Below are 10,873 nucleotides of genomic sequence, written 5' to 3'. Positions count from 1 at the left end.
ACTTCCAACACGAATAACAAAAAGCTTTTCCAAGGATTAGTCACATTTCCACACCGAGGCTCGATCCTCTGCCCCCGAAGTTCAAACTAATTTAAGGTCAGCGAGAGTCAATCTTTTACTCTTTAACATCCATGCGCAGACTTCTCACTGAGGCCCGATTTTTTTTTTCCTGCGTGTACAAGTAAACGGCAAAGCGGCAGTCATTAAACCTCCTCTCTCTTAATTCGCACACCACTCTCTGAGGCTCGTCTTTCTCCCTTGGTTACAAATGAACTGCAGAGCTGTGATTTTCGTCACTCTCCACCGAGGCTCGATTTAACCGCCCCCGATCCACATAGAATGACACAGCAGCTGCAAAATTATAAATGCTTTAAATGCTTTTTCACTGAGGCTCGATTTACTGCCCCCGAATACAACAAACAACTCGGTGATGGATCTGGCAAACTTCAGTTTCAGGGCGACCGATGTACGGGTCACTGATGGGGTTAGTTTGCCAGACTGCGTCACACACATTTAAATTAAGAATCCTTTACCTCGAGATATCCCGGTTCCGCTTCCCTTACTCATCATGTACCTTTTCACTTCAGACTTGGATTTCTCTGCTTATTTCTTATCAGTACTCCTTAGCTTTTCATTTTCTTCAATTTTGCACGCGTAGATTCTCCAAAGATGCCGCCAAAATGTTGTAATCAATAAGATGATGGAAACTCCAGGATTGATTCTTCAGTTACTTTATTAATTAACATGTTAAGATAATAAGTTATCAATCAATCAATCAATCATAGGCATTTGTAGAGCGCACTACTTACCCGGAGGGTCTCAAGGCGCTAGGGGGGGGGGAATGCTGCTACTGCTCGAACAGCCAGGTCTTGAGCTTCTTCCTGAAGGCGAGGTGGTCTTGGGTCAGGCGCAGGTCGGTCGGGAGGGAGTTCCAGGTCTTGGCGGCCAGGTAGGAGAAGGACCTTCCTCCTGTCATCGCTCTTCGGATGCGGGGGACGGCGGCGAGGGCGTGACTGGCTGATCGGAGGTGTCGTTTGGGAGCGTAGTAGTTGATGCGGTTGTTGAGGTAGCTCGGGCCTTGGTCGTGAAGGGCTTTGTGAGCGTGGGTGAGGAGACGGAAGGTGATTCTCTTGTTGACCGGGAGCCAGTGCAGGTCTCTCAGGTGTTCGGAGATGTGGCTGTGTCGTGGGACGTTGAGGATGTGTCTGGCTGAGGCGTTCTGGGTCCATTGGAGTCTCTTCTGGAGCTTGGCGGTGGTTCCGGCGTAGAGGGCGTTGCCGTAGTCCAGTCGGCTGGTGACGAGGGCCTGGGTGACCGTCTTCCTAGTCTCGGTGGGGATCCACCGGAAGATCTTCCGTAGCATGCGCAGGATGTTGAAGCACGACGAGGATACGGCGTTGACTTGCCTGGTCATGGAGAGGGAGGAGTCCAGGATGAAGCCCAGGTTGCGTGCGTGGTCTGTCGGTTTGGGTGCGGTGCCCAGGGCGGGGGGCCACCAGGAGTCGTCCCAGGCGGAGGGCGAGGATCCCAGGATGAGGACTTCCGTCTTGTCCGAGTTCAGCTTCAGGCGGCTGGTCGACATCCACTCGGCTACCTCTTTCATTCCTTCGTGAAGTTATAAGATACAAAACCCCATCAGGAGCAGCTGTCCTGCTGCTCAGCCCTCACTCAACTGACATTCATAAACTACCCACATTCCAATCATCCAACATTCCATATGACATGCATACCAGCTGAGCAGCAGGGGAACACACTCCTATTATGTTGGACATTATATGCTGGATATGGCCCCGGATATGCGCGCGGCGGTCAATTATGTAGAATACCAGATTACAGAAATTTCTGTCAGGTGTTGGGGGGGCCCAACAGCTGAAAAAAGTGAGCTGGGGGGGCTCAACCTACAAAAGTTTGAAGACCTCTGCCCTAGAGACTGCCCCTTCCCTAGGGGCGATAGCCAGGCTAAGGTGTCAAGCACAGCAAATACATGCCTATAAGAAACACTTTGCTTCGGGGGCGTTCCCACCTCTGGTCCAAGGGTTCCTTTGCTATCAGTCCACTCTCTCAAACTCAGATGCCTTTTCCAGCACCTTTAGTACTACAGCTGCCTCCAGGCCTCCTTCCTGTCAAGCTGGTTCTTGCTCTTCCCACAACGTAGGATACAGAGTTGGTATACATAATACCCTACCAGGTGTCTTTTCAGTCACTGAAAGGGCTCCCGCACTACCGCAAATACCCGTCTGTTGCCGACGGCTGCTCCTCGGTGTCTGTTGGTGCCTGCCTACTGCCGCTGACGCAGTCACTGAAAGCCTCAATCTTATTAAAGACATCATTACTCCTCCACTACTGTGACTTATAGTGATACTGCTGTACTTGTTGTTCAGAAATAAAGACTTGATAATAATTCTGTGTTTGTTGGAAAACTGAGGACGTTATCATGACAATAAATGCGTACATTAAATAAAGGTATACTTATCTACACTAATCGTAGGATGAGACATAATGCCATAATTACTGATACACAACATAAGTTTGAGATTCTTACATTGATTCAGCACAAGTATTGTCAATTAAATTAATCTATAAGATATTAGGGCTAGTGCAAAATATATTATTGTTTAAATCAAATGCTTTATGGAGAAATATTAAATATGAAGGGCTATATATTTAACAGAGACAAATCCTGTGACATAAATTTTAGTGTCATATTTTACTAAGAAAATAATTAAGTTAAATGTGCAAAGGTTTAAAAGAATATCAGGGATAATTGATGTTTTGATAATAAAATGTTTTGTTTGTGTATGTATTATTGTCTTGAAGATACAGATTATGTGAAGCAAGGTGAAACATATGATAACTGTTTGTCTATCGGTCTTTTTTGGATTGAAGATATTGTTTATAACAACCCAATAATCATGTAAACAATATTGTTGTGTTGCATAAACTAGGGATCTGGCCAAGCTCAATAGGCTTTGGCTTTCCCACGCACGGGTGCCTGGACTAAGTTCAGTGCTCCATCGCTTAAACAGAATTCCAAGTTATTGTACCCCCACACACACACACAACCCCACAGGGCATACGTGTGGCGTGACGTGGCGTCCATGCTTTTGCTTTTTGTATTACTAACAGTTCTGCGAAGGGGTCAAGGATGCAGCGGTAATTCAAACCCAATTTTGTTCTTTAGCATAGCACTCACAAGTACTGTACTAAAAAAAAAAGACACTAAATATGTTTAAAAGTGTTTATTTCAACCGTCTAATCCTGTTGCTTAGTACTTGATTAATAACCACACAGAATATATTTAGAACAGCGCTCATGTATGTTACTAGCAGCAAGAATAATATTAACATTTGTAACAAGAGTGGAATGTTTCTTGGAGCTTAGCAACTGGAATACTTCTTCTATGTGCTACACTATGAGAGTTTGGAGTAGCTAACTTGCCTATAGAGTTTCTTGGACCTTGGCACACTGCATACGTATTCACATTTGAGAAGCAGTGACTATCAGACTTAAGTTAAGAAAGAGTGTTCCTTTGGAAGGAAAACACACATCAGCTGGGCTTAGATCTGCTCCTCTCTGATTGGCTCTCAACATAGGAACGGATGCTGCAGCCATCTGGCAGGAGCTTTTTTGGTAAATTGGGACGAAGACCTCCCTAATTCAGTGGTCAATTCATGAGGTACATAGAGTGTTAATGACTAACTTTTACTCTGCAGTGGGGTACTTCCCATTAATCCGAGACCTAACTGCTATGAACTAGCATGATAAAAAGATTCCAACGAGAAAACATGTACATTTTTCACATTCACTGTCAGACCTTGAAAGGCAGATATCATGGAGCTGGTAGCAGACTTGTGTCGCCTTGTGTGGTAGCAAAGTTATTGTTTGGATAAATTGAAACATTCATTAGTTCTCGGAAAGATATTGACATGCTGCACATCGACCACACACAGACAGGATAACGTGTTGGGAGTTTACAACAGTTGTGTGTCTAGTTATCTATTTGGGAAAAAAATATTGTCTGTGATAGCCATATAATCATGTAAACAATGTTTAGGTAATATATGTATTTGTATTTTTGAGATTGAAGATTGTTCTAATAAAATATATGTTCTTTAGGATATAAGACAATGCAGTTTCCAAAATTAAATAAGCATTTTGAGACCAGATGTTCAAGCTTCCTAGTCTTTAAGACATGTAGCTACACAGAGATTTGGTCGCTCAGGAAAGGCAGGATAATCCACTGGTGTTAAAAATGTTTTGTCCAGCTGGAAATTGAGAACAGAATTCCAGGAGAACACTGCCCAGCCAACACAGCCAAAGGATTGCTGTCTGGAACACAAAAGCATGGTCAATTAGACTTGATAGACCTATCAGAGAGAGACACTGTTCATGTAAGGCTCTTTAATGAAACAACAGGAATCCTTAAAGGATAAATTGGTAGAAGAGGTTATCCCAGAAGGACTAAAGCAGGCGAAGAAGAGGCCAAGAATCATAGAGACAACCTCCTGCACCCTTATGCATGAGTAAGAGAAGAAAGCGTGGCCGTGGTTCTCATGTATAATTCATTAGCAAATTGTTTTAAATGGATTTTAAAAATAAATTGGAGAATTTTGGAGGTTAGTGAGAAGAAGCTATCACTGTACCCCTCTGTTTGAACAGAGGTCAGAACCTCAGGAACCCTCACAATGACTGACATACATGGGGCAGTTGGTGTAAGTACATCAGACCGTCCACCCTACTTATGGTAGGCATTCTGACTTACGTGTTTCTCTTCAGGAACACAATGAAAAGACTGGTTGTGTCAAACTGAAAAAATCTATGAAAAATGACCTAGACTCCCTTGTAGAAAGCTCTCAGGGTATCAAGTACATTATGTATTGGTTTTACAAAAAGCAAACTCTCACTTTAGGAGTAAAACCAAAAAGTCTGTTGTGCAACCGTGTGAAAAATGGCAGACACTCACCAAACTTTAGGTGCTTTTAGAGGAGCTCCTGTTGCTCCTCTGAAGACACAGGGATAGCCAGGTTGGTGGAGATCGCTAAATATGGTGCATGGTAGTCCAACGGGGTAGTGGAGGTTGTTACGCCTGTTCCTCTGGCAGCCCATGGACCCCTGTCAAACTATAAATTAGCGGGACAGTCTTCAAATGTAACTCAAAATAGAAAAATCACTAAAGAAAGGCGGGTTGGATTTAGGGCATCCTATCAAAAATGCAACAAACCTTAATACCAGCCAAACCAATGACCCACCCACCAGCCTTGTTTAGAGTTGGACAGATTGTCAGCCTTTCATCGGAAATCCCATTGAGTCTGTCAATGGAAAACTTCTTCCGATGAAGAAAGGGTTTGAAGAAAACCCATCAGACATTATTAGATAAAGCAGTGCTATATAAGAACCTTAAAAAAATAAAAATGTGTATTTGCCAAATTCATGTTTAAATCCCTGTGGTATTTTTATGGATTATTAACAAGAGAAATGCCAAGATACAGACATATTTTAGCTTTCCTAAATAAATCAGGTATTGATTGGGTAAAAAAGACTGAATTAAGTTCCCAAAACAGCCGTGAATCCCAGATCTCAGTATTACTGGTAGCACTTCTCTCTTTATTAACACAGAAGGAGAGGTAGTACCACCTCAAGCAAAGAACCGCTTTTCACTCTAAGAGAAGGCACACTGGTGAGAATAGTCCCCTCTGATACCACCTGCACCAGACTCCCAGCTGAAAGCAGTCATGCTTTCGAGATTTGACCCCTCTATTACCAAATAAACTAGGCTTCTTGCTGACATCACAAATTATATTTAAAGTTTAGGGAATAAATCACATCTAAGATCGCCTTATATACACTCAGCAGTCAAATACCATGAATTCAAATACATTTGTTGTTTTATTATGTCTAAAAACATACATTTCTTTTTAACATGTAACATCTAGCCATCATTGTGTACATTTCATAGCATCATGATTGTTTTTGCTGTATCATAATTTAGTTCATGTTAATGTTAAAGTAAATCCCGGTACACACCTCTGTAGTGTGGTTATTAAAGGCTCTTGGATGTCCATACATGGGTGGTGTTTTTGGTGTTTGGTTATGTATCATTAATACAGATCTATAACGTATTGGGTTTCAAATGTATTATGCCACTAATGGAAGTATAAACCCTTTGTTCCTAAATATATATTCTCCAGTTTAGAACTTGTTGCTGTTAACGTGAAAGTAAAGTGAGTTTGACCCTGGAGCAAACCCCTGGAGTGTGTTATGTATAAGGATGGGTGTGCTGAAGAGCAGTCTTGTTGCTGTTCCTCACTGGCTGGGTGGTGAGGGTTTTTCCCGTGTGTGTTCGCTGGTGGTTCCGGAGGGTTGATAACTGACTGAATTTCTTCATACATTCACTGCACTGGTATGGTTTTTCCCCTGTGTGTGTTCGCTGATGACTCCTGAGAGTTGAGGAACGACTAAAACTACTTCCACATTCATTGCAATGGTATGGTTTTTCCCCAGTATGTGTTCGCTGATGTGATTGGAGATGTGATAACCGACTGAAGCTCTTTACACATTCACTGCACTGGAATGGTTTGTACCCTGTGTGTGTTCGCTGATGACTCCTTAGAGTTGAGGAATCACTAAAACTACTTCCACATTCATTGCATTGGAATGGCTTTTCCCCGGTGTGTGTTCGCTGATGACTCCTTAGAGTTGAGGATTGACTAAAACTACTTCCACATTCATTGCAATGGTATGGTTTTTCCCCAGTATGTGTTCGCTGATGTGATTGGAGATGTGATAACAGACTGAAGCTCTTTACACATTCACTGCACTGGAATAGTTTTTCCCCAGTATGTGTTCGCTGATGTGATTGGAGAGTTGATAACCGACTAAAGCTCTTTACACATTCACTGCACTGGAATGGTTTTTCCCCAGTATGTGTTCGCTGATGACTCCTGAGATTTGAGGAATCACTAAAACTACTTCCACATTCATTGCACTGGAATGGTTTTTCCCCTGTGTGTGTTCGCTGATGACACATGAAATTTGAGGAATTACTAAAACTACTTCCACATTCATTGCACTGGAATGGTTTTTCCCCTGTGTGTGTTCGCTGATGACACATGAAATTTGAGGAATTACTAAAACTACTTCCACATTCATTGCACTGGAATGGTTTTTCCCCAGTATGTGTTCGCTGATGTGATTGGAGTTGTGATAACTGACTGAAGCTCTTCACACATTCATTGCACTGGAATGGTTTTTCCCCAGTATGTGTTCGCTGATGTGATTGGAGTTGTGATAACTGACTAAAGCTCTTCATACATTCAATGCACTGGAATGGTTTTTCCCCAGTATGTGTTCGCTGATGTGATTGGAGTTGTGATAACTGACTGAAGCTCTTCATACATTCAATGCACTGGAATGGCTTTTCCCCAGTGTGTGTTCGCTGATGACCCCTGAGAGTTGAGGAATGACTAAAACTACTTCCACATTCATTGCACTGGAATGGCTTTTTCCCTGTGTGTGTTCGCTGATGACTTCTGAGTGTTGAGGAATTACTAAAACTACTTTCACATTCACTGCACTTGATTGGTTTTTCCCCTGTGTGTGTTCGCTGATGACTTCTGAGTGTTGAGGAATTACTAAAACTACTTTCACATTCACTGCACTTGATTGGTTTTTCCCCTGTGTGTGTTTGTTTATGTACTTGGAGGTCTAATAACTGACTGAATTTCTTCACACATTCAGTGCATTGGTACGGTTTTTCCCCAGTGTGTGTTTGCTGATGTCTTTGGAGTTGTGATAACTGACTGAAGTTCTTCGCACATTCATTGCAATGGTATGATTTTTCCCCTGTGTGTGTTTGCTGATTATCTTTTAGGTGTGTTAACTGACTAAAGTTCTTCATACATTTATTGCAATTGCACGTTGCTTCTCCTGTGTGTGTTTGCTGATGGTTCTTTAGTAGCGATGACAAACTAAAGCTCTTGCTGCATGGGAATGATTTTTCTTTCTTGGTTAGTGTCGGTGGGTCGGGTTTATAATTGTCTGCATCCCATGACTGAGTTTCCTGAGGAGCTAACATGGTTGATGAAGCACTTGTGTTATTCTCACATTCCCGGTGTGTGTTTGGTATTTTGGGATGGTTGATTTCAGATTTCACAATGAAATACAAGATTCGCCAGCTACATATATTATTATTTTGGCAAGCTAAGCTTCTTTGTAGGTGGGTATGTCTTTAGATTGCATAATAGTTTTGTGTGTTACGGGTAAAGATTAGTCTTCCTTCTGGTCGATGCAAATTAGCACAGTCTGTTGTAGATCAAAGACCCTCTCTTTCTATTACCCTTCAGTTGTCTGGCTCCACTACCTTGTGTTTTTCTCGTGCTCATGTGGTTTGGCCAGAAAGAGTTTATAATACACTTAGCACGCTGAATGGTGGTCTGCCATCATTACAGGAAGCAGAGCAATGCTGTATCTACCTCATACCAAACACATGATCAAAGCTGGTGGTGCAGGCCTGTTTCTACAGGAGGTGGTTTGTCAGTGTTGTTGCCTTAATTTTCTAGAGGTCATTTCTTAGTCCTGTTGCGTGCATCCACTGATATGCTCTTGACTGCTTCTTCCAGGATCTATCAGTTTATGTTCAGGGTCCTCAGTCTCTGACTGTGCAGATCTTTTCCTGAATATTGGAGCTTATTTTGTCTAACCACTTTTTTCAGAATTGCACGATTACTGTCATTCTTCACGATCCTTTGTGCATTCAAGGCAGGTTTCCTATTGGATGTAAAGAGATTTAAAATCATTAAATGGAAATGTAAGAGAATGTGAATACACAATATTTAACTAGTTGTAAAAGATATCTCTTCTTTACCATTTTTGAAAGTTACCAAGGGCTATTTCACCATACACAGATATTTAACTAAATCTTTCATTGAACATGTCACTCTTACTTACTTCAGAAAAGGAGGTGATTTTCCAGTGTTCACAGAGTAACTTAGTACAGAAAGAGTACACATGGAGTGCCCACTAGCTAGAGGTACAGCGTTAGGAAGATGCAACATGGCCAAGATTTTATTTAAACAAGAAGGGATTGTGGAAAAAGAGATGGATCAGGATGTGCTGCTGTCACTTCAGTTTCAGGAAGTGTATAACAACGGTAACCTTTTCAAGAACCGTATCACAAACAAAACTCTTCAGGAAGTATATAATAAAGGTAACGCTCCAGGAAGTATTTAAGAAATGAAGCTCCATTCACACTCTTCTTGACAATACTTTCCTGTTCACACTGGAGCAGCTGAAGTTCCAACTCCTGTCTTTACTTTTCTGTTTGTTAAGTTATCTTTGCCAGTTTCCTGGGGTTGGTTCAAGCATTTGTGGGAAGATTACAGCATTGATTATAGAGATTCCATCACAACCTGTAATATACCTGCAATATCTCTGCTGCAAATGTGTCTGCTTTTTGTCTTTTTCTACCTTACCATGGCATCTGACTTAATGTTTTCCGTTTGGTGCCAGCATGCTACTCTGTGGGTGGATGGAGCGTTGGCAGAGTGCGACAAGATGTCCGTTGCTTGAGGGGGAGTGCAGCATTTACACCTTTGGGCATTTCTTGAAATCAACTTCACCTTACTCCCTGTTCATCGTCTTCCATACTCCCTTATGTCTGCGTACTCTCTCCACAGGGTTCACTCACAGCTAAAGCAGATGAGTGACTCGATGCAGACATCAGGTAATGATCTGATAGACAAACGGCCATGCTTGGCAGTACCAGGATCCCAAGCGTCATTAAAGAGGCTCGCCAGGAACATACAAACGGAGGAAGTGCACAGGTAGCTACTAATGAGGTACAAACAGAGGAGGCGAACCTGTAGGTATATGCTCCTTTTTCGGTCTGTTTCAGGACTTTACTGGGCTGGGTATTGGTGTGCACTATATCTTATTCCTGCGGCTGATAGAGGCACTTGCTGCAGGGGTGTTATCACTTTGATCCTTTACAAGAAGAGAGCAGAGCATTAGATAGCACAACACCTGGAGACTGCCTGCCTTGAGGGGAAGGTGAGGTTCCAGATGTCAGACAATATCAGCAAGGGACATGAATGGATCCTATGAATCACAGCGGCAAAAGAGACGGGTCTTCCACTGTTTCCGGATCAGTAAGTGATATTGACTCTTTCTAAAGTTAGGAGGCATAGAATTCCATCGGGTCGGAGCAAGACATGGAAGGAGCAACCTCCAGTTCTGCCTCTGCTGTGACGAGGGATATGGGCCAGGTTTAGATTGGCGGAGCGTAGTGTTCTGGAGGGCATGTAAAATTGCATCCAGGCAGCTAGGCTGGGTTCTCCTTGCTTGCATGGATTTTGTGGGAGATGGATAGGGCTTTGAACTTTGAACGCTTTCCAATAGGCAGCCAAAGGAACTTGCTCTAAAGTTGGGAAGCAGAGCTGAATCGGTTCAGAACAGATTTCTTTGAGCCCAAATAGAGATATTTGCAATAGTCCAGGAGCAAAATGATAAGGGATTGTACAATCAGCTGGCGGGATTGCCAGGAAAAGTATCCTATAATTGGCTTTGGGTTCCTTAGGATACCAAAACAGTTCCCCTGCTAGAATCTTGACTTCGGTTTCAAAGGATGAAGAGCTATCCATCCATACCCCAAGGTTTTCTACCACCACTTTATGTTCGACCGGTACATAGTATTTCTGGACATCATTGATCACTCCAAAGATGGGTATGTCTGCCGAGCAGGAGTTAGGTTTTAAACAGTTGTTGTGCATCCACGCTGCCACCGCTGTTAGACAGTTTCTATATTTGATACAACCGCTGGTCAACTCTGCTGACAGGGAAATAATTAGCTGAGTGTCGTCTGCATACAACACTGGTG

General features: G+C 42.7%; 1 pseudogene across 1 annotated transcript in view; it reads right to left on the bottom strand.

Moving 5' to 3' along the window:
* Positions 1-3,237: 3,237 nt before the first annotated feature.
* The window catches only part of LOC147736883 (uncharacterized), a 74,712-nt pseudogene continuing 67,076 nt past the window's right edge, over positions 3,238-10,873 (bottom strand). The window contains exon 3 of the transcript XR_015307587.1: positions 3,238-8,766. The product of XR_015307587.1 is annotated as an uncharacterized LOC147736883 (transcript). The remainder of the gene's footprint in view (positions 8,767-10,873) is intronic.

Source organism: Lissotriton vulgaris, chromosome 1_2 (assembly GCF_964263255.1).
Source record: "Lissotriton vulgaris chromosome 1_2, aLisVul1.2, whole genome shotgun sequence".
Classification (NCBI taxonomy): domain Eukaryota; kingdom Metazoa; phylum Chordata; class Amphibia; order Caudata; family Salamandridae; genus Lissotriton; species Lissotriton vulgaris.
This window is presented reverse-complemented; position numbering and strand designations above follow the sequence as displayed.